Source organism: Spea bombifrons, chromosome 2 (assembly GCF_027358695.1).
Source record: "Spea bombifrons isolate aSpeBom1 chromosome 2, aSpeBom1.2.pri, whole genome shotgun sequence".
Classification (NCBI taxonomy): Eukaryota; Metazoa; Chordata; class Amphibia; order Anura; family Pelobatidae; genus Spea; species Spea bombifrons.
The window spans coordinates 124,977,894-124,998,925 of NC_071088.1; the positions used below are offsets into that span (position 1 = coordinate 124,977,894).

Consider the following 21,032-nt stretch of genomic DNA (forward strand, 5'->3'; position numbering starts at 1 on the left):
CAGTAATGATTTGAACTAGCAATGGAAAATTGGACTGTTTTGTATTATTTTTAGCTGAAACTATTACATTTAAAAGAAACTCACATTCGAAGTGGGTTGTCATGAATTAAGAATCACAGGATAAGATGATTCAGATATGCCACAAACACCTACCAAGAACTCAGTTGTTAGGCTCAGTATAAACAAGAGAATTAGTGGGTTTAACCAGCACGGGATTATAGACCATGAGTAAAAACCTACTAACATCTAGATGGTCTTGATTCTTTAAGCCTTTAACTTCTTTTAGAATTAGACTGGACGCGGTCTTCATAGACTAGGCACAAATTCAACAGTGGATGCGCTAAAACTTAGGCACTGCTGAGAGTCGAACTCAGGATCTCCTGTTTACTAGACAGGCGCTTTAACCATCTAAGCCACAATGCCTTAGTGGCTGTTTTGGTTTTTTCAAAACCATGGTCTACACTGCTCTTCAACATTTGAGTAATTTGTTAAAGAAGAACAAATCTTACTATAGCAGTAATGATTTGAACTAGCAATGGAAAATTGGGCTGTTTTGCAGTCTTTTTAGCTGAAACTATTAAATTTAAAAGAAACTCACATGAGAAGTGGGATGTCATGAATTTAGAATCACAGGATAAGATAATTCACAAATGCCACAAACACCTACCAAAAACTCAGATGTTAGGCTCAGTATAAACAAGAGAATTAGTGTGTTTAACCAGCACGGGATTATAGACGATGAGAAAATATCGATTGAGATCTAGATGGTCATGATTCTTGAAGCCTTTAACTTCTTTTAGAATTAGACTGGACGCGGTCTTCATAGACTAGGCACAAATTCAACAGTGGATGCGCTAAAAATTAGGCACTGCTGGGAGTCGAACTCAGGATCTCCTGTTTACAAGACAGACGCTTTAACCATCTAAGCCACATCGACTTGTTTGCTGCTCTGGTTTTCAAAACCATGGTCTACCCTGCTCTTCAACATCTGACCAATTTGTCAGAGAAGAACAAATCTTACTATAGCAGTAATGATTTGAACTAGCAATGGAAAATTGGGCTGTTTTGTAGTCTTTTTAGCTGAAACTATTAAATTGAAAAGAAACTCACATGAGAAGTGGGATGTCATGAATTAAGAATCACAGGATAAGATAATTCACAAATGCCACAAACACCTACCAAAAACTCAGATGTTAGGCTCAGTATAAACAAGAGAATTAGTGTGTTTAACCAGCACGGGGTTATAGACAATGAGTAAAAACCAACTGGGATGTAGATGGTCATGATTGTTTAAACCTTTAACTTCTTTAAGAATTAGACTGAACCCGGAGTTCATAGACTAGGCACAAATTAAACAGTGGATGTTCTAAAAGTCAGGCACTGCTGAGATTTGAACTCAGGATCTCCTGTTTACGAAACAGGCGCTTTAACCAACTAAGCCACAGCGCCTTGATGCCTGTGTGTTTTTCCAGAGCCATGGAGTACCCTGCTCTACAGCATTTGACTGACATGTTAGAGAGGAGCAAATCTTACTATAGCTGTAATGATTCAAACTAGCAATGGGAACAAAATTACTGACATCTAGATGGTCATGATTGTTTAAGCCTTTAAATTCTTTAAGAATTAGACTGTACCCGGACTTCATAGACTAGGCACAAATTAAACAGTGGATGCTCTAAAATGCAGGCACTGCTGAGGGTCGAACTCAGGGTTTCCTATTTACTAGACAGGTGCTTTAACCAACTAAGCCACAGCGCCTCAAAGGCTGTGAGGGTTTGCAAAGCCATGGACTACCCTGCTCTTCAACATTTGACGATATGTTAGAGAGGAGCAAATCTTACTATAGCAGTAATGATTTGAACTAGCAATGGAAAATTGGGCTGTTTTGTTGTATTTTTAGCTGAAACTTTTACATTTAAAAGAAACTCACATTCTTAGTGGGATGTCATCAATTAAGAATCACAGGATAATATAAGTCAGATATGCCACAAACACCTACCAAGAACTCAGATGTTAGGCTGAGTATAAACAAGAGAATTAGTGTGTTTAACCAGCACGGGATTATAGACGATGAGAAAAAATCTACTGAGATCTAGATGGTCACGATTTTTGAAGCCTTTAACTTCTTTTAGAATTAGACTGGACGCGGTCTTCATAGACTAGGCACAAATTCAACAGTGGATGCGTTAAAACTTAGGCACTGCTGGGAGTCGAACTCAGGATCTCCTGTTTACTAGACAGGCGCTTTAACCATCTAAGCCACAGCGCCTTGACACCTGCAGTCTGTTCTAAAACCATGGAGTATCCTGCTCTTCAACATTTGACTGATATGTTAGAAAGGAGCAAATCTTACTATGGCAGTAATGATTTGAACTAGCAATGGAAAATTGGGCTGTTTTGTATTATTTTTAGCTGAAACTATTACATTTAAAAGAAACTCACATTCGAAGTGGGTTGTCATGAATTAAGAATCACAGGATAAGATGAGTCAGATATGCCACAAACACCTACCAGGAACTCAGTTGTTAGGCTCAGTATAAACAAGAGAATTAGTGTGTTTAACCAGCACGGGATTATAGACGATGGGAAAAAATCTACTGAGATCTAGATGGTCACGATTTTTGAAGCCTTTAACTTCTTTTAGAATTAGACTGGACGCGGTCTTCATAGACTAGGCACAAATTCAACAGTGGATGCGCTAAAACTTAGGCACTGCTGAGAGTCGAACTCAGGATCTCCTGTTTACTAGACAGGCGCTTTAACCATCTAAGCCACAGCACCTTGACACCTGCTTTTTCTTCTAAAACCATGGAGTATCCTGCTCTTCAACATTTGACCGATATGTTAGAAAGGAGCAAATCTTACTATGGCAGTAATGATTTGAACTAGCAATGGAAAATTGGGCTGTTTTGTATTATTTTTAGCTGAAACTATTACATTTAAAAGAAACTCACATTCGAAGTGGGTTGTCATGAATTAAGAATCACAGGATAAGATGAGTCAGATATGCCACAAACACCTACCAGGAACTCAGTTGTTAGGCTCAGTATAAACAAGAGAATTAGTGTGTTTAACCAGCACGGGATTATAGACGATGAGAAAAAATCTACTGAGATCTAGATGGTCACGATTTTTGAAGCCTTTAACTTCTTTTAGAATTAGACTGGACGCGGTCTTCATAGACTAGGCACAAATTCAACAGTGGATGCGCTAAAACCTAGGCACTGCTGAAAGTCGAACTCAGGATCTCCTGTTTACTAGACAGGCGCTTTAACCATCTAAGCCACAGCGCCTTGACACCTGCAGTTTGTTCTAAAACCACAGAGTATCCTGCTCTTCAACATTTGACCGATATGTTAGATAGGAGCAAATCTTACTATGGCAGTAACGATTTGAACTAGCAATGGAAAATTGGGCTGTTTTGTATTATTTTTAGCTGAAACTATTACATTTAAAAGAAACTCACATTCGACGTGGGTTGTCATGAATTAAGAATCACAGGATAAGATGATTCAGATATGCCACAAACACCTACCAGGAACTCAGTTGTTAGGCTCAGTATAAACAAGAGAATTAGTGTGTTTAACCAGCACGGGATTATAGACCATGAGTAAAAACCTACTGACATCTAGGTGGTCTTGATTCTTTAAGCCTTTTACTTCTTTTAGAATTAGACTGGACCCAGACTTCATAGTCTAGGCACAAATTGAAGAGTGGGTGCTCTAAAAGCTAGGCATTGCTGAGAGTTGAACTCAGGATCTCCTGTTTACAAGACAGGCGCTTTAACCATCTAAGCCACAATGCCTTGGTAGCTGTTTTGGTTTTCAAAACCATGGTCTACACTGCTCTTCAACATTTGAGTAATTTGTTAGAGAAGAACAAATCTTACTATAGCAGTAATGATTTGAACTAGCTATGGAAAATTGGGCTGTTTTGCAGTCTTTTTAGCTGAAACTATTAAATTGAAAAGAAACTCACATGAGAAGTGGGATGTCATGAATTAAGAATCACAGGATAAGATAATTCACAAATGCCACAAACACCTACCAAAAACTTAGATGTTAGGCTCAGTATAAACAAGAGAATTAGTGTGTTTAACCAGCACGGGATTATAGACGATGAGAAAATATCGATTGAGATCTAGATGGTCATGATTCTTGAAGCCTTTAACTTCTTTTAGAACTAGACTGGACGGGGTCTTCATAGACTAGGCACAAATTCAACAGTGGATGTGCTATAACTCAGGGACTGCTGAGAGTCGAACTCAGGATCTCCTGTTTACTAGACAGGCGCTTTAACCATCTAAGCCACAGCGCCTTGACACCAGCTTTCTTTTCTAAAACCATGGAGTATCCTGCTCTTCAACATTTGACCGATATGTTAGAAAGGAGCAAATCTTACTATGGCAGTAATGATTTGAACTAGCAATGGAAAATTGGACTGTTTTGTATTATTTTTAGCTGAAACTATTACATTTAAAGAAACTCACATTCGAAGTGGGTTGTCATGAATTAAGAATCACAGGATAAGATGATTCAGATATGCCACAAACACCTACCAAGAACTCAGTTGTTAGACTCAATATAAAGAAGAGAATTAGTGGGTTTAACCAGCACGGGATTATAGACCATGAGTAAAAACCTACTGACATCTAGATGGTCTTGATTCTTTAAGCCTTTAACTTCTTTTAGAATTAGACTGGACCCAGACTTCATAGTCTAGGCACAAATTGAAGAGTGGGTGCTCTAAAAGCTAGGCACTGCTGAGAGTCGAACTCAGGATCTCCTGTTTACAAGACAGGCGCTTTAACCATCTAAGCCACAATGCCTTAGTGGCTTTTTTGGTTTTTCCAAAACCATGGTCTACACTGCTCTTCAACATTTGAGTAATTTGTTAGAGAAGAACAAATCTTACTATAGCAGTAATGATTTGAACTAGCAATGGAAAATTGGGCTGTTTTGCAGTCTTTTTAGCTGAAACTATTACATTTAAAAGAAACTCACATGAGAAGTGGGATGTCATGAATTAAGAATCACAGGATAAGATAATTCACAAATGCCACAAACACCTACCAAGAACTCAGATGTTAGGCTCAGTATAAACAAGAGAATTAGTGTGTTTAACCAGCACGGGGTTATAGACAATGAGTAAAAACCAACTGGGATGTAGATGGTCATGATTGTTTAAACCTTTAACTTCTTTAAGAATTAGACTGAACCCGGAGTTCATAGACTAGGCACAAATTAAACAGTGGATGTTCTAAAAGTCAGGCACTGCTGAGATTTGAACTCAGGATCTCCTGTTTACGAAACAGGCGCTTTAACCAACTAAGCCACAGCGCCTTGATGTTGGTGTGTTTTTCCAGAGCCATGGAGTACCCTGCTCTACAGCATTTGATCGACATGTTAGAGAGGAGCAAATCTTACTAAAGCTGTAATGATTCAAACTAGCAATGGGAACAAAATTACTGACATCTAGATGGTCATGATTGTTTAAGCCTTTAAATTCTTTAAGAATTAGACTGTACCCGGACTTCATAGACTAGGCACAAATTAAACAGTGGATGCTCTAAAATGCAGGCACTGCTGAGGGTCGAACTCAGGGTTTCCTATTTACTAGACAGGTGCTTTAACCAACCAAGCCACAGCGCCTCGAAGGCTATGAGGGTTTGCAAAGCCATGGACTACCCTGCTCTTCAACATTTGACGATATGTTAGAGAGGAGCAAATCTTACTATAGCAGTAATGATTTGAACTAGCAATGGAAAATTGGGCTGTTTTGTTGTATTTTTAGCTGAAACTTTTACATTTAAAAGAAACTCACATTCTTAGTGGGATGTCATCAATTAAGAATCACAGGATAATATAATTCAGATATGCCACAAACACCTACCAAGAACTCAGATGTTAGGCTCAGTATAAACAAGAGAATTAGTGTGTTTAACCAGCACGGGATTATAGACGATGAGAAAAAATCTACTGAGATCTAGATGGTCACGATTCTTGAAGCCTTTAACTTCTTTTAGAATTAGACTGGACGCTGTCTTCATAGACTAGGCACAAATTCAACAGTGGATGCGTTAAAACTTAGGCACTGCTGAGAGTCGAACTCAGGATCTCCTGTTTACTAGACAGGCGCTTTAACCATCTAAGCCACAGTGCCTTGACACCTGCATTTTGTTCTAAAACCACAGAGTATCCTGCTCTTCAACATTTGACCGATATGTTAGAAAGGAGCAAATCTTACTATGGCAGTAATGATTTGAACTAGCAATGGAAAATTGGACTGTTTTGTATTATTTTTAGCTGAAACTATTACATTTAAAAGAAACTCACATTCGAAGTGGGTTGTCATGAATTAAGAATCACAGGATAAGATGATTCAGATATGCCACAAACACCTACCAAGAACTCAGTTGTTAGGCTCAGTATAAACAAGAGAATTAGTGGGTTTAACCAGCACGGGATTATAGACCATGAGTAAAAACCTACTGACATCTAGATGGTCTTGATTCTTTAAGCCTTTAACTTCTTTTAGAATTAGACTGGACCCAGACTTCACAGTCTAGGCACAAATTGAAGAGTGGGTGCTCTAAAAGCTAGGCACTGCTGAGAGTCGAACTCAGGATCTCCTGTTTACAAGACAGGCACTTTAACCATCTAAGCCACAATGCCTCAGTGGCTGTTTTGGTTTTTTCAAAACCATGGTCTACACTGCTCTTCAACATTTGAGTAATTTGTTAAAGAAGAACAAATCTTACTATAGCAGTAATGATTTGAACTAGCAATGGAAAATTGGGCTGTTTTGCAGTCTTTTTAGCTGAAACTATTAAATTTAAAAGAAACTCACATGAGAAGTGGGATGTCATGAATTTAGAATCACAGGATAAGATAATTCACAAATGCCACAAACACCTACCAAAAACTCAGATGTTAGGCTCAGTATAAACAAGAGAATTAGTGTGTTTAACCAGCACGGGATTATAGACGATGAGAAAATATCGATTGAGATCTAGATGGTCATGATTCTTGAAGCCTTTAACTTCTTTTAGAATTAGACTGGACGCGGTCTTCATAGACTAGGCACAAATTCAACAGTGGATGCGCTAAAAATTAGGCACTGCTGGGAGTCGAACTCAGGATCTCCTGTTTACAAGACAGACGCTTTAACCATCTAAGCCACATCGACTTGTTTGCTGCTCTGGTTTTCAAAACCATGGTCTACCCTGCTCTTCAACATCTGACCAATTTGTCAGAGAAGAACAAATCTTACTATAGCAGTAATGATTTGAACTAGCAATGGAAAATTGGGCTGTTTTGTAGTCTTTTTAGCTGAAACTATTAAATTGAAAAGAAACTCACATGAGAAGTGGGATGTCATGAATTAAGAATCACAGGATAAGATAATTCACAAATGCCACAAACACCTACCAAAAACTCAGATGTTAGGCTCAGTATAAACAAGAGAATTAGTGTGTTTAACCAGCACGGGGTTATAGACAATGAGTAAAAACCAACTGGGATGTAGATGGTCATGATTGTTTAAACCTTTAACTTCTTTAAGAATTAGACTGAACCCGGAGTTCATAGACTAGGCACAAATTAAACAGTGGATGTTCTAAAAGTCAGGCACTGCTGAGATTTGAACTCAGGATCTCCTGTTTACGAAACAGGCGCTTTAACCAACTAAGCCACAGCGCCTTGATGCCTGTGTGTTTTTCCAGAGCCATGGAGTACCCTGCTCTACAGCATTTGACTGACATGTTAGAGAGGAGCAAATCTTACTATAGCTGTAATGATTCAAACTAGCAATGGGAACAAAATTACTGACATCTAGATGGTCATGATTGTTTAAGCCTTTAAATTCTTTAAGAATTAGACTGTACCCGGACTTCATAGACTAGGCACAAATTAAACAGTGGATGCTCTAAAATGCAGGCACTGCTGAGGGTCGAACTCAGGGTTTCCTATTTACTAGACAGGTGCTTTAACCAACTAAGCCACAGCGCCTCAAAGGCTGTGAGGGTTTGCAAAGCCATGGACTACCCTGCTCTTCAACATTTGACGATATGTTAGAGAGGAGCAAATCTTACTATAGCAGTAATGATTTGAACTAGCAATGGAAAATTGGGCTGTTTTGTTGTATTTTTAGCTGAAACTTTTACATTTAAAAGAAACTCACATTCTTAGTGGGATGTCATCAATTAAGAATCACAGGATAATATAAGTCAGATATGCCACAAACACCTACCAAGAACTCAGATGTTAGGCTGAGTATAAACAAGAGAATTAGTGTGTTTAACCAGCACGGGATTATAGACGATGAGAAAAAATCTACTGAGATCTAGATGGTCACGATTTTTGAAGCCTTTAACTTCTTTTAGAATTAGACTGGACGCGGTCTTCATAGACTAGGCACAAATTCAACAGTGGATGCGTTAAAACTTAGGCACTGCTGGGAGTCGAACTCAGGATCTCCTGTTTACTAGACAGGCGCTTTAACCATCTAAGCCACAGCGCCTTGACACCTGCAGTCTGTTCTAAAACCATGGAGTATCCTGCTCTTCAACATTTGACTGATATGTTAGAAAGGAGCAAATCTTACTATGGCAGTAATGATTTGAACTAGCAATGGAAAATTGGGCTGTTTTGTATTATTTTTAGCTGAAACTATTACATTTAAAAGAAACTCACATTCGAAGTGGGTTGTCATGAATTAAGAATCACAGGATAAGATGAGTCAGATATGCCACAAACACCTACCAGGAACTCAGTTGTTAGGCTCAGTATAAACAAGAGAATTAGTGTGTTTAACCAGCACGGGATTATAGACGATGGGAAAAAATCTACTGAGATCTAGATGGTCACGATTTTTGAAGCCTTTAACTTCTTTTAGAATTAGACTGGACGCGGTCTTCATAGACTAGGCACAAATTCAACAGTGGATGCGCTAAAACTTAGGCACTGCTGAGAGTCGAACTCAGGATCTCCTGTTTACTAGACAGGCGCTTTAACCATCTAAGCCACAGCACCTTGACACCTGCTTTTTCTTCTAAAACCATGGAGTATCCTGCTCTTCAACATTTGACCGATATGTTAGAAAGGAGCAAATCTTACTATGGCAGTAATGATTTGAACTAGCAATGGAAAATTGGGCTGTTTTGTATTATTTTTAGCTGAAACTATTACATTTAAAAGAAACTCACATTCGAAGTGGGTTGTCATGAATTAAGAATCACAGGATAAGATGAGTCAGATATGCCACAAACACCTACCAGGAACTCAGTTGTTAGGCTCAGTATAAACAAGAGAATTAGTGTGTTTAACCAGCACGGGATTATAGACGATGAGAAAAAATCTACTGAGATCTAGATGGTCACGATTTTTGAAGCCTTTAACTTCTTTTAGAATTAGACTGGACGCGGTCTTCATAGACTAGGCACAAATTCAACAGTGGATGCGCTAAAACCTAGGCACTGCTGAAAGTCGAACTCAGGATCTCCTGTTTACTAGACAGGCGCTTTAACCATCTAAGCCACAGCGCCTTGACACCTGCAGTTTGTTCTAAAACCACAGAGTATCCTGCTCTTCAACATTTGACCGATATGTTAGATAGGAGCAAATCTTACTATGGCAGTAACGATTTGAACTAGCAATGGAAAATTGGGCTGTTTTGTATTATTTTTAGCTGAAACTATTACATTTAAAAGAAACTCACATTCGACGTGGGTTGTCATGAATTAAGAATCACAGGATAAGATGATTCAGATATGCCACAAACACCTACCAGGAACTCAGTTGTTAGGCTCAGTATAAACAAGAGAATTAGTGTGTTTAACCAGCACGGGATTATAGACCATGAGTAAAAACCTACTGACATCTAGGTGGTCTTGATTCTTTAAGCCTTTTACTTCTTTTAGAATTAGACTGGACCCAGACTTCATAGTCTAGGCACAAATTGAAGAGTGGGTGCTCTAAAAGCTAGGCATTGCTGAGAGTTGAACTCAGGATCTCCTGTTTATAAGACAGGCGCTTTAACCATCTAAGCCACAATGCCTTGGTAGCTGTTTTGGTTTTCAAAACCATGGTCTACACTGCTCTTCAACATTTGAGTAATTTGTTAGAGAAGAACAAATCTTACTATAGCAGTAATGATTTGAACTAGCTATGGAAAATTGGGCTGTTTTGCAGTCTTTTTAGCTGAAACTATTAAATTGAAAAGAAACTCACATGAGAAGTGGGATGTCATGAATTAAGAATCACAGGATAAGATAATTCACAAATGCCACAAACACCTACCAAAAACTTAGATGTTAGGCTCAGTATAAACAAGAGAATTAGTGTGTTTAACCAGCACGGGATTATAGACGATGAGAAAATATCGATTGAGATCTAGATGGTCATGATTCTTGAAGCCTTTAACTTCTTTTAGAACTAGACTGGACGGGGTCTTCATAGACTAGGCACAAATTCAACAGTGGATGTGCTATAACTCAGGGACTGCTGAGAGTCGAACTCAGGATCTCCTGTTTACTAGACAGGCGCTTTAACCATCTAAGCCACAGCGCCTTGACACCAGCTTTCTTTTCTAAAACCATGGAGTATCCTGCTCTTCAACATTTGACCGATATGTTAGAAAGGAGCAAATCTTACTATGGCAGTAATGATTTGAACTAGCAATGGAAAATTGGACTGTTTTGTATTATTTTTAGCTGAAACTATTACATTTAAAGAAACTCACATTCGAAGTGGGTTGTCATGAATTAAGAATCACAGGATAAGATGATTCAGATATGCCACAAACACCTACCAAGAACTCAGTTGTTAGACTCAATATAAAGAAGAGAATTAGTGGGTTTAACCAGCACGGGATTATAGACCATGAGTAAAAACCTACTGACATCTAGATGGTCTTGATTCTTTAAGCCTTTAACTTCTTTTAGAATTAGACTGGACCCAGACTTCATAGTCTAGGCACAAATTGAAGAGTGGGTGCTCTAAAAGCTAGGCACTGCTGAGAGTCGAACTCAGGATCTCCTGTTTACAAGACAGGCGCTTTAACCATCTAAGCCACAATGCCTTAGTGGCTTTTTTGGTTTTTCCAAAACCATGGTCTACACTGCTCTTCAACATTTGAGTAATTTGTTAGAGAAGAACAAATCTTACTATAGCAGTAATGATTTGAACTAGCAATGGAAAATTGGGCTGTTTTGCAGTCTTTTTAGCTGAAACTATTACATTTAAAAGAAACTCACATGAGAAGTGGGATGTCATGAATTAAGAATCACAGGATAAGATAATTCACAAATGCCACAAACACCTACCAAGAACTCAGATGTTAGGCTCAGTATAAACAAGAGAATTAGTGTGTTTAACCAGCACGGGGTTATAGACAATGAGTAAAAACCAACTGGGATGTAGATGGTCATGATTGTTTAAACCTTTAACTTCTTTAAGAATTAGACTGAACCCGGAGTTCATAGACTAGGCACAAATTAAACAGTGGATGTTCTAAAAGTCAGGCACTGCTGAGATTTGAACTCAGGATCTCCTGTTTACGAAACAGGCGCTTTAACCAACTAAGCCACAGCGCCTTGATGTTGGTGTGTTTTTCCAGAGCCATGGAGTACCCTGCTCTACAGCATTTGATCGACATGTTAGAGAGGAGCAAATCTTACTAAAGCTGTAATGATTCAAACTAGCAATGGGAACAAAATTACTGACATCTAGATGGTCATGATTGTTTAAGCCTTTAAATTCTTTAAGAATTAGACTGTACCCGGACTTCATAGACTAGGCACAAATTAAACAGTGGATGCTCTAAAATGCAGGCACTGCTGAGGGTCGAACTCAGGGTTTCCTATTTACTAGACAGGTGCTTTAACCAACCAAGCCACAGCGCCTCGAAGGCTATGAGGGTTTGCAAAGCCATGGACTACCCTGCTCTTCAACATTTGACGATATGTTAGAGAGGAGCAAATCTTACTATAGCAGTAATGATTTGAACTAGCAATGGAAAATTGGGCTGTTTTGTTGTATTTTTAGCTGAAACTTTTACATTTAAAAGAAACTCACATTCTTAGTGGGATGTCATCAATTAAGAATCACAGGATAATATAATTCAGATATGCCACAAACACCTACCAAGAACTCAGATGTTAGGCTCAGTATAAACAAGAGAATTAGTGTGTTTAACCAGCACGGGATTATAGACGATGAGAAAAAATCTACTGAGATCTAGATGGTCACGATTCTTGAAGCCTTTAACTTCTTTTAGAATTAGACTGGACGCTGTCTTCATAGACTAGGCACAAATTCAACAGTGGATGCGTTAAAACTTAGGCACTGCTGAGAGTCGAACTCAGGATCTCCTGTTTACTAGACAGGCGCTTTAACCATCTAAGCCACAGTGCCTTGACACCTGCATTTTGTTCTAAAACCACAGAGTATCCTGCTCTTCAACATTTGACCGATATGTTAGAAAGGAGCAAATCTTACTATGGCAGTAATGATTTGAACTAGCAATGGAAAATTGGACTGTTTTGTATTATTTTTAGCTGAAACTATTACATTTAAAAGAAACTCACATTCGAAGTGGGTTGTCATGAATTAAGAATCACAGGATAAGATGATTCAGATATGCCACAAACACCTACCAAGAACTCAGTTGTTAGGCTCAGTATAAACAAGAGAATTAGTGGGTTTAACCAGCACGGGATTATAGACCATGAGTAAAAACCTACTGACATCTAGATGGTCTTGATTCTTTAAGCCTTTAACTTCTTTTAGAATTAGACTGGACCCAGACTTCACAGTCTAGGCACAAATTGAAGAGTGGGTGCTCTAAAAGCTAGGCACTGCTGAGAGTCGAACTCAGGATCTCCTGTTTACAAGACAGGCACTTTAACCATCTAAGCCACAATGCCTCAGTGGCTGTTTTGGTTTTTTCAAAACCATGGTCTACACTGCTCTTCAACATTTGAGTAATTTGTTAAAGAAGAACAAATCTTACTATAGCAGTAATGATTTGAACTAGCAATGGAAAATTGGGCTGTTTTGCAGTCTTTTTAGCTGAAACTATTAAATTTAAAAGAAACTCACATGAGAAGTGGGATGTCATGAATTTAGAATCACAGGATAAGATAATTCACAAATGCCACAAACACCTACCAAAAACTCAGATGTTAGGCTCAGTATAAACAAGAGAATTAGTGTGTTTAACCAGCACGGGATTATAGACGATGAGAAAATATCGATTGAGATCTAGATGGTCATGATTCTTGAAGCCTTTAACTTCTTTTAGAATTAGACTGGACGCGGTCTTCATAGACTAGGCACAAATTCAACAGTGGATGCGCTAAAAATTAGGCACTGCTGGGAGTCGAACTCAGGATCTCCTGTTTACAAGACAGACGCTTTAACCATCTAAGCCACATCGACTTGTTTGCTGCTCTGGTTTTCAAAACCATGGTCTACCCTGCTCTTCAACATCTGACCAATTTGTCAGAGAAGAACAAATCTTACTATAGCAGTAATGATTTGAACTAGCAATGGAAAATTGGGCTGTTTTGTAGTCTTTTTAGCTGAAACTATTAAATTGAAAAGAAACTCACATGAGAAGTGGGATGTCATGAATTAAGAATCACAGGATAAGATAATTCACAAATGCCACAAACACCTACCAAAAACTCAGATGTTAGGCTCAGTATAAACAAGAGAATTAGTGTGTTTAACCAGCACGGGGTTATAGACAATGAGTAAAAACCAACTGGGATGTAGATGGTCATGATTGTTTAAACCTTTAACTTCTTTAAGAATTAGACTGAACCCGGAGTTCATAGACTAGGCACAAATTAAACAGTGGATGTTCTAAAAGTCAGGCACTGCTGAGATTTGAACTCAGGATCTCCTGTTTACGAAACAGGCGCTTTAACCAACTAAGCCACAGCGCCTTGATGCCTGTGTGTTTTTCCAGAGCCATGGAGTACCCTGCTCTACAGCATTTGACTGACATGTTAGAGAGGAGCAAATCTTACTATAGCTGTAATGATTCAAACTAGCAATGGGAACAAAATTACTGACATCTAGATGGTCATGATTGTTTAAGCCTTTAAATTCTTTAAGAATTAGACTGTACCCGGACTTCATAGACTAGGCACAAATTAAACAGTGGATGCTCTAAAATGCAGGCACTGCTGAGGGTCGAACTCAGGGTTTCCTATTTACTAGACAGGTGCTTTAACCAACTAAGCCACAGCGCCTCAAAGGCTGTGAGGGTTTGCAAAGCCATGGACTACCCTGCTCTTCAACATTTGACGATATGTTAGAGAGGAGCAAATCTTACTATAGCAGTAATGATTTGAACTAGCAATGGAAAATTGGGCTGTTTTGTTGTATTTTTAGCTGAAACTTTTACATTTAAAAGAAACTCACATTCTTAGTGGGATGTCATCAATTAAGAATCACAGGATAATATAAGTCAGATATGCCACAAACACCTACCAAGAACTCAGATGTTAGGCTGAGTATAAACAAGAGAATTAGTGTGTTTAACCAGCACGGGATTATAGACGATGAGAAAAAATCTACTGAGATCTAGATGGTCACGATTTTTGAAGCCTTTAACTTCTTTTAGAATTAGACTGGACGCGGTCTTCATAGACTAGGCACAAATTCAACAGTGGATGCGTTAAAACTTAGGCACTGCTGGGAGTCGAACTCAGGATCTCCTGTTTACTAGACAGGCGCTTTAACCATCTAAGCCACAGCGCCTTGACACCTGCAGTCTGTTCTAAAACCATGGAGTATCCTGCTCTTCAACATTTGACTGATATGTTAGAAAGGAGCAAATCTTACTATGGCAGTAATGATTTGAACTAGCAATGGAAAATTGGGCTGTTTTGTATTATTTTTAGCTGAAACTATTACATTTAAAAGAAACTCACATTCGAAGTGGGTTGTCATGAATTAAGAATCACAGGATAAGATGAGTCAGATATGCCACAAACACCTACCAGGAACTCAGTTGTTAGGCTCAGTATAAACAAGAGAATTAGTGTGTTTAACCAGCACGGGATTATAGACGATGGGAAAAAATCTACTGAGATCTAGATGGTCACGATTTTTGAAGCCTTTAACTTCTTTTAGAATTAGACTGGACGCGGTCTTCATAGACTAGGCACAAATTCAACAGTGGATGCGCTAAAACTTAGGCACTGCTGAGAGTCGAACTCAGGATCTCCTGTTTACTAGACAGGCGCTTTAACCATCTAAGCCACAGCACCTTGACACCTGCTTTTTCTTCTAAAACCATGGAGTATCCTGCTCTTCAACATTTGACCGATATGTTAGAAAGGAGCAAATCTTACTATGGCAGTAATGATTTGAACTAGCAATGGAAAATTGGGCTGTTTTGTATTATTTTTAGCTGAAACTATTACATTTAAAAGAAACTCACATTCGAAGTGGGTTGTCATGAATTAAGAATCACAGGATAAGATGAGTCAGATATGCCACAAACACCTACCAGGAACTCAGTTGTTAGGCTCAGTATAAACAAGAGAATTAGTGTGTTTAACCAGCACGGGATTATAGACGATGAGAAAAAATCTACTGAGATCTAGATGGTCACGATTTTTGAAGCCTTTAACTTCTTTTAGAATTAGACTGGACGCGGTCTTCATAGACTAGGCACAAATTCAACAGTGGATGCGCTAAAACCTAGGCACTGCTGAAAGTCGAACTCAGGATCTCCTGTTTACTAGACAGGCGCTTTAACCATCTAAGCCACAGCGCCTTGACACCTGCAGTTTGTTCTAAAACCACAGAGTATCCTGCTCTTCAACATTTGACCGATATGTTAGATAGGAGCAAATCTTACTATGGCAGTAACGATTTGAACTAGCAATGGAAAATTGGGCTGTTTTGTATTATTTTTAGCTGAAACTATTACATTTAAAAGAAACTCACATTCGACGTGGGTTGTCATGAATTAAGAATCACAGGATAAGATGATTCAGATATGCCACAAACACCTACCAGGAACTCAGTTGTTAGGCTCAGTATAAACAAGAGAATTAGTGTGTTTAACCAGCACGGGATTATAGACCATGAGTAAAAACCTACTGACATCTAGGTGGTCTTGATTCTTTAAGCCTTTTACTTCTTTTAGAATTAGACTGGACCCAGACTTCATAGTCTAGGCACAAATTGAAGAGTGGGTGCTCTAAAAGCTAGGCATTGCTGAGAGTTGAACTCAGGATCTCCTGTTTACAAGACAGGCGCTTTAACCATCTAAGCCACAATGCCTTGGTAGCTGTTTTGGTTTTCAAAACCATGGTCTACACTGCTCTTCAACATTTGAGTAATTTGTTAGAGAAGAACAAATCTTACTATAGCAGTAATGATTTGAACTAGCTATGGAAAATTGGGCTGTTTTGCAGTCTTTTTAGCTGAAACTATTAAATTGAAAAGAAACTCACATGAGAAGTGGGATGTCATGAATTAAGAATCACAGGATAAGATAATTCACAAATGCCACAAACACCTACCAAAAACTTAGATGTTAGGCTCAGTATAAACAAGAGAATTAGTGTGTTTAACCAGCACGGGATTATAGACGATGAGAAAATATCGATTGAGATCTAGATGGTCATGATTCTTGAAGCCTTTAACTTCTTTTAGAACTAGACTGGACGGGGTCTTCATAGACTAGGCACAAATTCAACAGTGGATGTGCTATAACTCAGGGACTGCTGAGAGTCGAACTCAGGATCTCCTGTTTACTAGACAGGCGCTTTAACCATCTAAGCCACAGCGCCTTGACACCAGCTTTCTCTTCTAAAACCATGGAGTATCCTGCTCTTCAACATTTGACCGATATGTTAGAAAGGAGCAAATCTTACTATGGCAGTAATGATTTGAACTAGCAATGGAAAATTGGACTGTTTTGTATTATTTTTAGCTGAAACTATTACATTTAAAGAAACTCACATTCGAAGTGGGTTGTCATGAATTAAGAATCACAGGATAAGATGATTCAGATATGCCACAAACACCTACCAAGAACTCAGTTGTTAGACTCAATATAAAGAAGAGAATTAGTGGGTTTAACCAGCACGGGATTATAGACCATGAGTAAAAACCTACTGACATCTAGATGGTCTTGATTCTTTAAGCCTTTAACTTCTTTTAGAATTAGACTGGACCCAGACTTCATAGTCTAGGCACAAATTGAAGAGTGGGTGCTCTAAAAGCTAGGCACTGCTGAGAGTCGAACTCAGGATCTCCTGTTTACAAGACAGGCGCTTTAACCATCTAAGCCACAATGCCTTAGTGGCTTTTTTGGTTTTTCCAAAACCATGGTCTACACTGCTCTTCAACATTTGAGTAATTTGTTAGAGAAGAACAAATCTTACTATAGCAGTAATGATTTGAACTAGCAATGGAAAATTGGGCTGTTTTGCAGTCTTTTTAGCTGAAACTATTACATTTAAAAGAAACTCACATGAGAAGTGGGATGTCATGAATTAAGAATCACAGGATAAGATAATTCACAAATGCCACAAACACCTACCAAGAACTCAGATGTTAGGCTCAGTATAAACAAGAGAATTAGTGTGTTTAACCAGCACGGGGTTATAGACAATGAGTAAAAACCAACTGGGATGTAGATGGTCATGATTGTTTAAACCTTTAACTTCTTTAAGAATTAGACTGAACCCGGAGTTCATAGACTAGGCACAAATTAAACAGTGGATGTTCTAAAAGTCAGGCACTGCTGAGATTTGAACTCAGGATCTCCTGTTTACGAAACAGGCGCTTTAACCAACTAAGCCACAGCGCCTTGATGTTGGTGTGTTTTTCCAGAGCCATGGAGTACCCTGCTCTACAGCATTTGATCGACATGTTAGAGAGGAGCAAATCTTACTAAAGCTGTAATGATTCAAACTAGCAATGGGAACAAAATTACTGACATCTAGATGGTCATGATTGTTTAAGCCTTTAAATTCTTTAAGAATTAGACTGTACCCGGACTTCATAGACTAGGCACAAATTAAACAGTGGATGCTCTAAAATGCAGGCACTGCTGAGGGTCGAACTCAAGGTTTCCTATTTACTAGACAGGTGCTTTAACCAACCAAGCCACAGCGCCTCGAAGGCTATGAGGGTTTGCAAAGCCATGGACTACCCTGCTCTTCAACATTTGACGATATGTTAGAGAGGAGCAAATCTTACTATAGCAGTAATGATTTGAACTAGCAATGGAAAATTGGGCTGTTTTGTTGTATTTTTAGCTGAAACTTTTACATTTAAAAGAAACTCACATTCTTAGTGGGATGTCATCAATTAAGAATCACAGGATAATATAATTCAGATATGCCACAAACACCTACCAAGAACTCAGATGTTAGGCTCAGTATAAACAAGAGAATTAGTGTGTTTAACCAGCACGGGATTATAGACGATGAGAAAAAATCTACTGAGATCTAGATGGTCACGATTCTTGAAGCCTTTAACTTCTTTTAGAATTAGACTGGACGCTGTCTTCATAGACTAGGCACAAATTCAACAGTGGATGCGTTAAAACTTAGGCACTGCTGAGAGTCGAACTCAGGATCTCCTGTTTACTAGACAGGCGCTTTAACCATCTAAGCCACAGTGCCTTGACACCTGCATTTTGTTCTAAAACCACAGAGTATCCTGCTCTTCAACATTTGACCGATATGTTAGAAAGGAGCAAATCTTACTATGGCAGTAATGATTTGAACTAGCAATGGAAAATTGGACTGTTTTGTATTATTTTTAGCTGAAACTATTACATTTAAAAGAAACTCACATTCGAAGTGGGTTGTCATGAATTAAGAATCACAGGATAAGATGATTCAGATATGCCACAAACACCTACCAAGAACTCAGTTGTTAGGCTCAGTATAAACAAGAGAATTAGTGGGTTTAACCAGCACGGGATTATAGACCATGAGTAAAAACCTACTGACATCTAGATGGTCTTGATTCTTTAAGCCTTTAACTTCTTTTAGAATTAGACTGGACCCAGACTTCACAATCTAGGCACAAATTGAAGAGTGGGTGCTCTAAAAGCTAGGCACTGCTGAGAGTCGAACTCAGGATCTCCTGTTTACAAGACAGGCGCTTTAACCATCTAAGCCACAATGCCTTAGTGGCTGTTTTGGTTTTTTCAAAACCATGGTCTACACTGCTCTTCAACATTTGAGTAATTTGTTAAAGAAGAACAAATCTTACTATAGCAGTAATGATTTGAACTAGCAATGGAAAATTGGGCTGTTTTGCAGTCTTTTTAGCTGAAACTATTAAATTTAAAAGAAACTCACATGAGAAGTGGGATGTCATGAATTTAGAATCACAGGATAAGATCATTCACAAATGCCACAAACACCTACCAAAAACTCAGATGTTAGGCTCAGTATAAACAAGAGAATTAGTGTGTTTAACCAGCACGGGATTATAGACGATGAGAAAATATCGATTGAGATCTAGATGGTCATGATTCTTGAAGCCTTTAACTTCTTTTAGAATTAGACTGGACGCGGTCTTCATAGACTAGGCACAAATTCAACAGTGGATGCGCTAAAAATTAGGCACTGCTGGGAGTCGAACTCAGGATCTCCTGTTTACAAGACAGGCGCTTTAACCATCTAAGCCACATCGACTTGTTTGCTGCTCTGGTTTTCAAAACCATGGTCTACCCTGCTCTTCAACATCTGACCAATTTGTCAGAGAAGAACAAATCTTACTATAGCAGTAATGATTTGAACTAGCAATGGAAAATTGGGCTGTTTTGCAGTCTTTTTAGCTGGAACTATTACATTTAAAAGAAACTCACATGAGAAGTGGGATGTCATGAATTAAGAATCACAGGATAAGATAATTCACAAATGTCACAAACACCTACCAAGAACTCAGATGTTAGGCTCAGTATAAACAAGAGAATTAGTGTGTTTAACCAGCACGGGATTATAGACGATGAGAAAATATCGATTGAGATCTAGATGGTCATGATTCTTGAAGCCTTTAACTTCTTTTAGAATTAAACTGGACGCGGTCTTCATAGACTAGGCACAAATTCAACAGTGGATGCGCTAAAACTCAAGTACTGCTGAGAGTCGAACTCAGGATCTGCTGTTTACAAGACAGGCGCTTTAACCATCTAAGCCACAGCGCCTTGACACCTGCTTTTTCTTCTAAAACCATGGAGTATCCTGCTCTTCAACATTTGACCAATATGTTAGAAAGGAGCAAATCTTACTATGGCAGTAATGATTTGAACTAGCAATGGAAAATTGGACTGTTTTGTATTATTTTTAGCTGAAACTATTACATTTAAAAGAAACTCACATTCGAAGTGGGTTGTCATGAATTAAGAATCACAGGATAAGATGATTCAGATATGCCACAAACACCTACCAAGAACTCAGTTGTTAGACTCAGTATAAAGAAGAGAATTAGTGGGTTTAACCAGCACGGGATTATAGACCATGAGTAAAAACCTACTGACATCTAGATGGTCTTGATTCTTTAAGCCTTTAACTTCTTTTAGAATTAGACTGGACCCAGACTTCATAGTCTAGGCACAAATTGAAGAGTGGGTGCTCTAAAAGTTAGGCACTGCTGAGAGTCGAACTCAGGATCTCCTGTTTACAAGGCAGGCACTTTAACCATCTAAGCCACAATGCCTTAGTGGCTGTTTTGGTTTTTCCAAAACCATGGTCTACACTGCTCTTCAACATTTAGTAATTTGTTAGAGAAGAACAAATCTTACTATAGCAGTAATGATTTGAACTAGCAATGGAAAATTGGGCTGTTTTGCAGTCTTTTTAGCTGAAACTATTAAATTGAAAAGAAACTCACATGAGAAGTGGGATGTCATGAATTAAGAATCACAGGATAAGATAATTCACAAATGCCACAAACACCTACCAAAAACTCAGATGTTAGGCTCAGTATAAACAAGAGAATTAGTGTGTTTAACCAGCACGGGGTTATAGACAATGA

The 21,032-nt window shown here is 38.5% G+C and overlaps 37 non-coding genes across 37 annotated transcripts; all 37 read right to left on the reverse strand.

Annotated features, from left to right (window-relative positions):
* Positions 1 to 349: 349 nt before the first annotated feature.
* On the reverse strand, positions 350 to 423 carry TRNAT-AGU (transfer RNA threonine (anticodon AGU)). Its single transcript has one exon. It is a non-coding gene; the product is annotated as a tRNA-Thr (tRNA).
* A 952-nt stretch (positions 424 to 1,375) lies between these two features.
* On the reverse strand, positions 1,376 to 1,449 carry TRNAT-CGU (transfer RNA threonine (anticodon CGU)). The gene has a single exon. It is a non-coding gene; the product is annotated as a tRNA-Thr (tRNA).
* Positions 1,450 to 1,684: 235 nt separating this feature from the next.
* Positions 1,685 to 1,758, reverse strand: TRNAT-AGU (transfer RNA threonine (anticodon AGU)). The gene has a single exon. It is a non-coding gene; the product is annotated as a tRNA-Thr (tRNA).
* A 437-nt stretch (positions 1,759 to 2,195) lies between these two features.
* Positions 2,196 to 2,269, reverse strand: TRNAT-AGU (transfer RNA threonine (anticodon AGU)). Its single transcript has one exon. It is a non-coding gene; the product is annotated as a tRNA-Thr (tRNA).
* A 438-nt stretch (positions 2,270 to 2,707) lies between these two features.
* On the reverse strand, positions 2,708 to 2,781 carry TRNAT-AGU (transfer RNA threonine (anticodon AGU)). Its single transcript has one exon. It is a non-coding gene; the product is annotated as a tRNA-Thr (tRNA).
* Positions 2,782 to 3,219: 438 nt separating this feature from the next.
* Positions 3,220 to 3,293, reverse strand: TRNAT-AGU (transfer RNA threonine (anticodon AGU)). The gene has a single exon. It is a non-coding gene; the product is annotated as a tRNA-Thr (tRNA).
* Positions 3,294 to 3,731: 438 nt separating this feature from the next.
* Positions 3,732 to 3,805, reverse strand: TRNAT-UGU (transfer RNA threonine (anticodon UGU)). Its single transcript has one exon. It is a non-coding gene; the product is annotated as a tRNA-Thr (tRNA).
* Positions 3,806 to 4,243: 438 nt separating this feature from the next.
* On the reverse strand, positions 4,244 to 4,317 carry TRNAT-AGU (transfer RNA threonine (anticodon AGU)). The gene has a single exon. It is a non-coding gene; the product is annotated as a tRNA-Thr (tRNA).
* Positions 4,318 to 4,754: 437 nt separating this feature from the next.
* On the reverse strand, positions 4,755 to 4,828 carry TRNAT-UGU (transfer RNA threonine (anticodon UGU)). The gene has a single exon. It is a non-coding gene; the product is annotated as a tRNA-Thr (tRNA).
* A 440-nt stretch (positions 4,829 to 5,268) lies between these two features.
* Positions 5,269 to 5,342, reverse strand: TRNAT-CGU (transfer RNA threonine (anticodon CGU)). The gene has a single exon. It is a non-coding gene; the product is annotated as a tRNA-Thr (tRNA).
* Positions 5,343 to 5,577: 235 nt separating this feature from the next.
* On the reverse strand, positions 5,578 to 5,651 carry TRNAT-AGU (transfer RNA threonine (anticodon AGU)). Its single transcript has one exon. It is a non-coding gene; the product is annotated as a tRNA-Thr (tRNA).
* Positions 5,652 to 6,088: 437 nt separating this feature from the next.
* Positions 6,089 to 6,162, reverse strand: TRNAT-AGU (transfer RNA threonine (anticodon AGU)). The gene has a single exon. It is a non-coding gene; the product is annotated as a tRNA-Thr (tRNA).
* A 438-nt stretch (positions 6,163 to 6,600) lies between these two features.
* TRNAT-UGU (transfer RNA threonine (anticodon UGU)) lies at positions 6,601 to 6,674 on the reverse strand. Its single transcript has one exon. It is a non-coding gene; the product is annotated as a tRNA-Thr (tRNA).
* Positions 6,675 to 7,626: 952 nt separating this feature from the next.
* On the reverse strand, positions 7,627 to 7,700 carry TRNAT-CGU (transfer RNA threonine (anticodon CGU)). Its single transcript has one exon. It is a non-coding gene; the product is annotated as a tRNA-Thr (tRNA).
* Positions 7,701 to 7,935: 235 nt separating this feature from the next.
* On the reverse strand, positions 7,936 to 8,009 carry TRNAT-AGU (transfer RNA threonine (anticodon AGU)). The gene has a single exon. It is a non-coding gene; the product is annotated as a tRNA-Thr (tRNA).
* Positions 8,010 to 8,446: 437 nt separating this feature from the next.
* Positions 8,447 to 8,520, reverse strand: TRNAT-AGU (transfer RNA threonine (anticodon AGU)). Its single transcript has one exon. It is a non-coding gene; the product is annotated as a tRNA-Thr (tRNA).
* A 438-nt stretch (positions 8,521 to 8,958) lies between these two features.
* Positions 8,959 to 9,032, reverse strand: TRNAT-AGU (transfer RNA threonine (anticodon AGU)). The gene has a single exon. It is a non-coding gene; the product is annotated as a tRNA-Thr (tRNA).
* Positions 9,033 to 9,470: 438 nt separating this feature from the next.
* Positions 9,471 to 9,544, reverse strand: TRNAT-AGU (transfer RNA threonine (anticodon AGU)). The gene has a single exon. It is a non-coding gene; the product is annotated as a tRNA-Thr (tRNA).
* Positions 9,545 to 9,982: 438 nt separating this feature from the next.
* TRNAI-UAU (transfer RNA isoleucine (anticodon UAU)) lies at positions 9,983 to 10,056 on the reverse strand. Its single transcript has one exon. It is a non-coding gene; the product is annotated as a tRNA-Ile (tRNA).
* A 438-nt stretch (positions 10,057 to 10,494) lies between these two features.
* Positions 10,495 to 10,568, reverse strand: TRNAT-AGU (transfer RNA threonine (anticodon AGU)). The gene has a single exon. It is a non-coding gene; the product is annotated as a tRNA-Thr (tRNA).
* A 437-nt stretch (positions 10,569 to 11,005) lies between these two features.
* On the reverse strand, positions 11,006 to 11,079 carry TRNAT-UGU (transfer RNA threonine (anticodon UGU)). The gene has a single exon. It is a non-coding gene; the product is annotated as a tRNA-Thr (tRNA).
* A 440-nt stretch (positions 11,080 to 11,519) lies between these two features.
* Positions 11,520 to 11,593, reverse strand: TRNAT-CGU (transfer RNA threonine (anticodon CGU)). The gene has a single exon. It is a non-coding gene; the product is annotated as a tRNA-Thr (tRNA).
* Positions 11,594 to 11,828: 235 nt separating this feature from the next.
* Positions 11,829 to 11,902, reverse strand: TRNAT-AGU (transfer RNA threonine (anticodon AGU)). The gene has a single exon. It is a non-coding gene; the product is annotated as a tRNA-Thr (tRNA).
* A 437-nt stretch (positions 11,903 to 12,339) lies between these two features.
* Positions 12,340 to 12,413, reverse strand: TRNAT-AGU (transfer RNA threonine (anticodon AGU)). The gene has a single exon. It is a non-coding gene; the product is annotated as a tRNA-Thr (tRNA).
* A 438-nt stretch (positions 12,414 to 12,851) lies between these two features.
* On the reverse strand, positions 12,852 to 12,925 carry TRNAT-UGU (transfer RNA threonine (anticodon UGU)). The gene has a single exon. It is a non-coding gene; the product is annotated as a tRNA-Thr (tRNA).
* Positions 12,926 to 13,877: 952 nt separating this feature from the next.
* Positions 13,878 to 13,951, reverse strand: TRNAT-CGU (transfer RNA threonine (anticodon CGU)). Its single transcript has one exon. It is a non-coding gene; the product is annotated as a tRNA-Thr (tRNA).
* Positions 13,952 to 14,186: 235 nt separating this feature from the next.
* On the reverse strand, positions 14,187 to 14,260 carry TRNAT-AGU (transfer RNA threonine (anticodon AGU)). The gene has a single exon. It is a non-coding gene; the product is annotated as a tRNA-Thr (tRNA).
* A 437-nt stretch (positions 14,261 to 14,697) lies between these two features.
* Positions 14,698 to 14,771, reverse strand: TRNAT-AGU (transfer RNA threonine (anticodon AGU)). The gene has a single exon. It is a non-coding gene; the product is annotated as a tRNA-Thr (tRNA).
* A 438-nt stretch (positions 14,772 to 15,209) lies between these two features.
* TRNAT-AGU (transfer RNA threonine (anticodon AGU)) lies at positions 15,210 to 15,283 on the reverse strand. Its single transcript has one exon. It is a non-coding gene; the product is annotated as a tRNA-Thr (tRNA).
* A 438-nt stretch (positions 15,284 to 15,721) lies between these two features.
* On the reverse strand, positions 15,722 to 15,795 carry TRNAT-AGU (transfer RNA threonine (anticodon AGU)). The gene has a single exon. It is a non-coding gene; the product is annotated as a tRNA-Thr (tRNA).
* A 438-nt stretch (positions 15,796 to 16,233) lies between these two features.
* Positions 16,234 to 16,307, reverse strand: TRNAT-UGU (transfer RNA threonine (anticodon UGU)). Its single transcript has one exon. It is a non-coding gene; the product is annotated as a tRNA-Thr (tRNA).
* A 438-nt stretch (positions 16,308 to 16,745) lies between these two features.
* TRNAT-AGU (transfer RNA threonine (anticodon AGU)) lies at positions 16,746 to 16,819 on the reverse strand. Its single transcript has one exon. It is a non-coding gene; the product is annotated as a tRNA-Thr (tRNA).
* A 437-nt stretch (positions 16,820 to 17,256) lies between these two features.
* TRNAT-UGU (transfer RNA threonine (anticodon UGU)) lies at positions 17,257 to 17,330 on the reverse strand. Its single transcript has one exon. It is a non-coding gene; the product is annotated as a tRNA-Thr (tRNA).
* Positions 17,331 to 17,770: 440 nt separating this feature from the next.
* TRNAT-CGU (transfer RNA threonine (anticodon CGU)) lies at positions 17,771 to 17,844 on the reverse strand. Its single transcript has one exon. It is a non-coding gene; the product is annotated as a tRNA-Thr (tRNA).
* A 746-nt stretch (positions 17,845 to 18,590) lies between these two features.
* TRNAT-AGU (transfer RNA threonine (anticodon AGU)) lies at positions 18,591 to 18,664 on the reverse strand. Its single transcript has one exon. It is a non-coding gene; the product is annotated as a tRNA-Thr (tRNA).
* A 438-nt stretch (positions 18,665 to 19,102) lies between these two features.
* On the reverse strand, positions 19,103 to 19,176 carry TRNAT-UGU (transfer RNA threonine (anticodon UGU)). The gene has a single exon. It is a non-coding gene; the product is annotated as a tRNA-Thr (tRNA).
* A 1,464-nt stretch (positions 19,177 to 20,640) lies between these two features.
* Positions 20,641 to 20,714, reverse strand: TRNAT-UGU (transfer RNA threonine (anticodon UGU)). Its single transcript has one exon. It is a non-coding gene; the product is annotated as a tRNA-Thr (tRNA).
* Between the last annotated feature and the right edge of the window lie 318 nt (positions 20,715 to 21,032).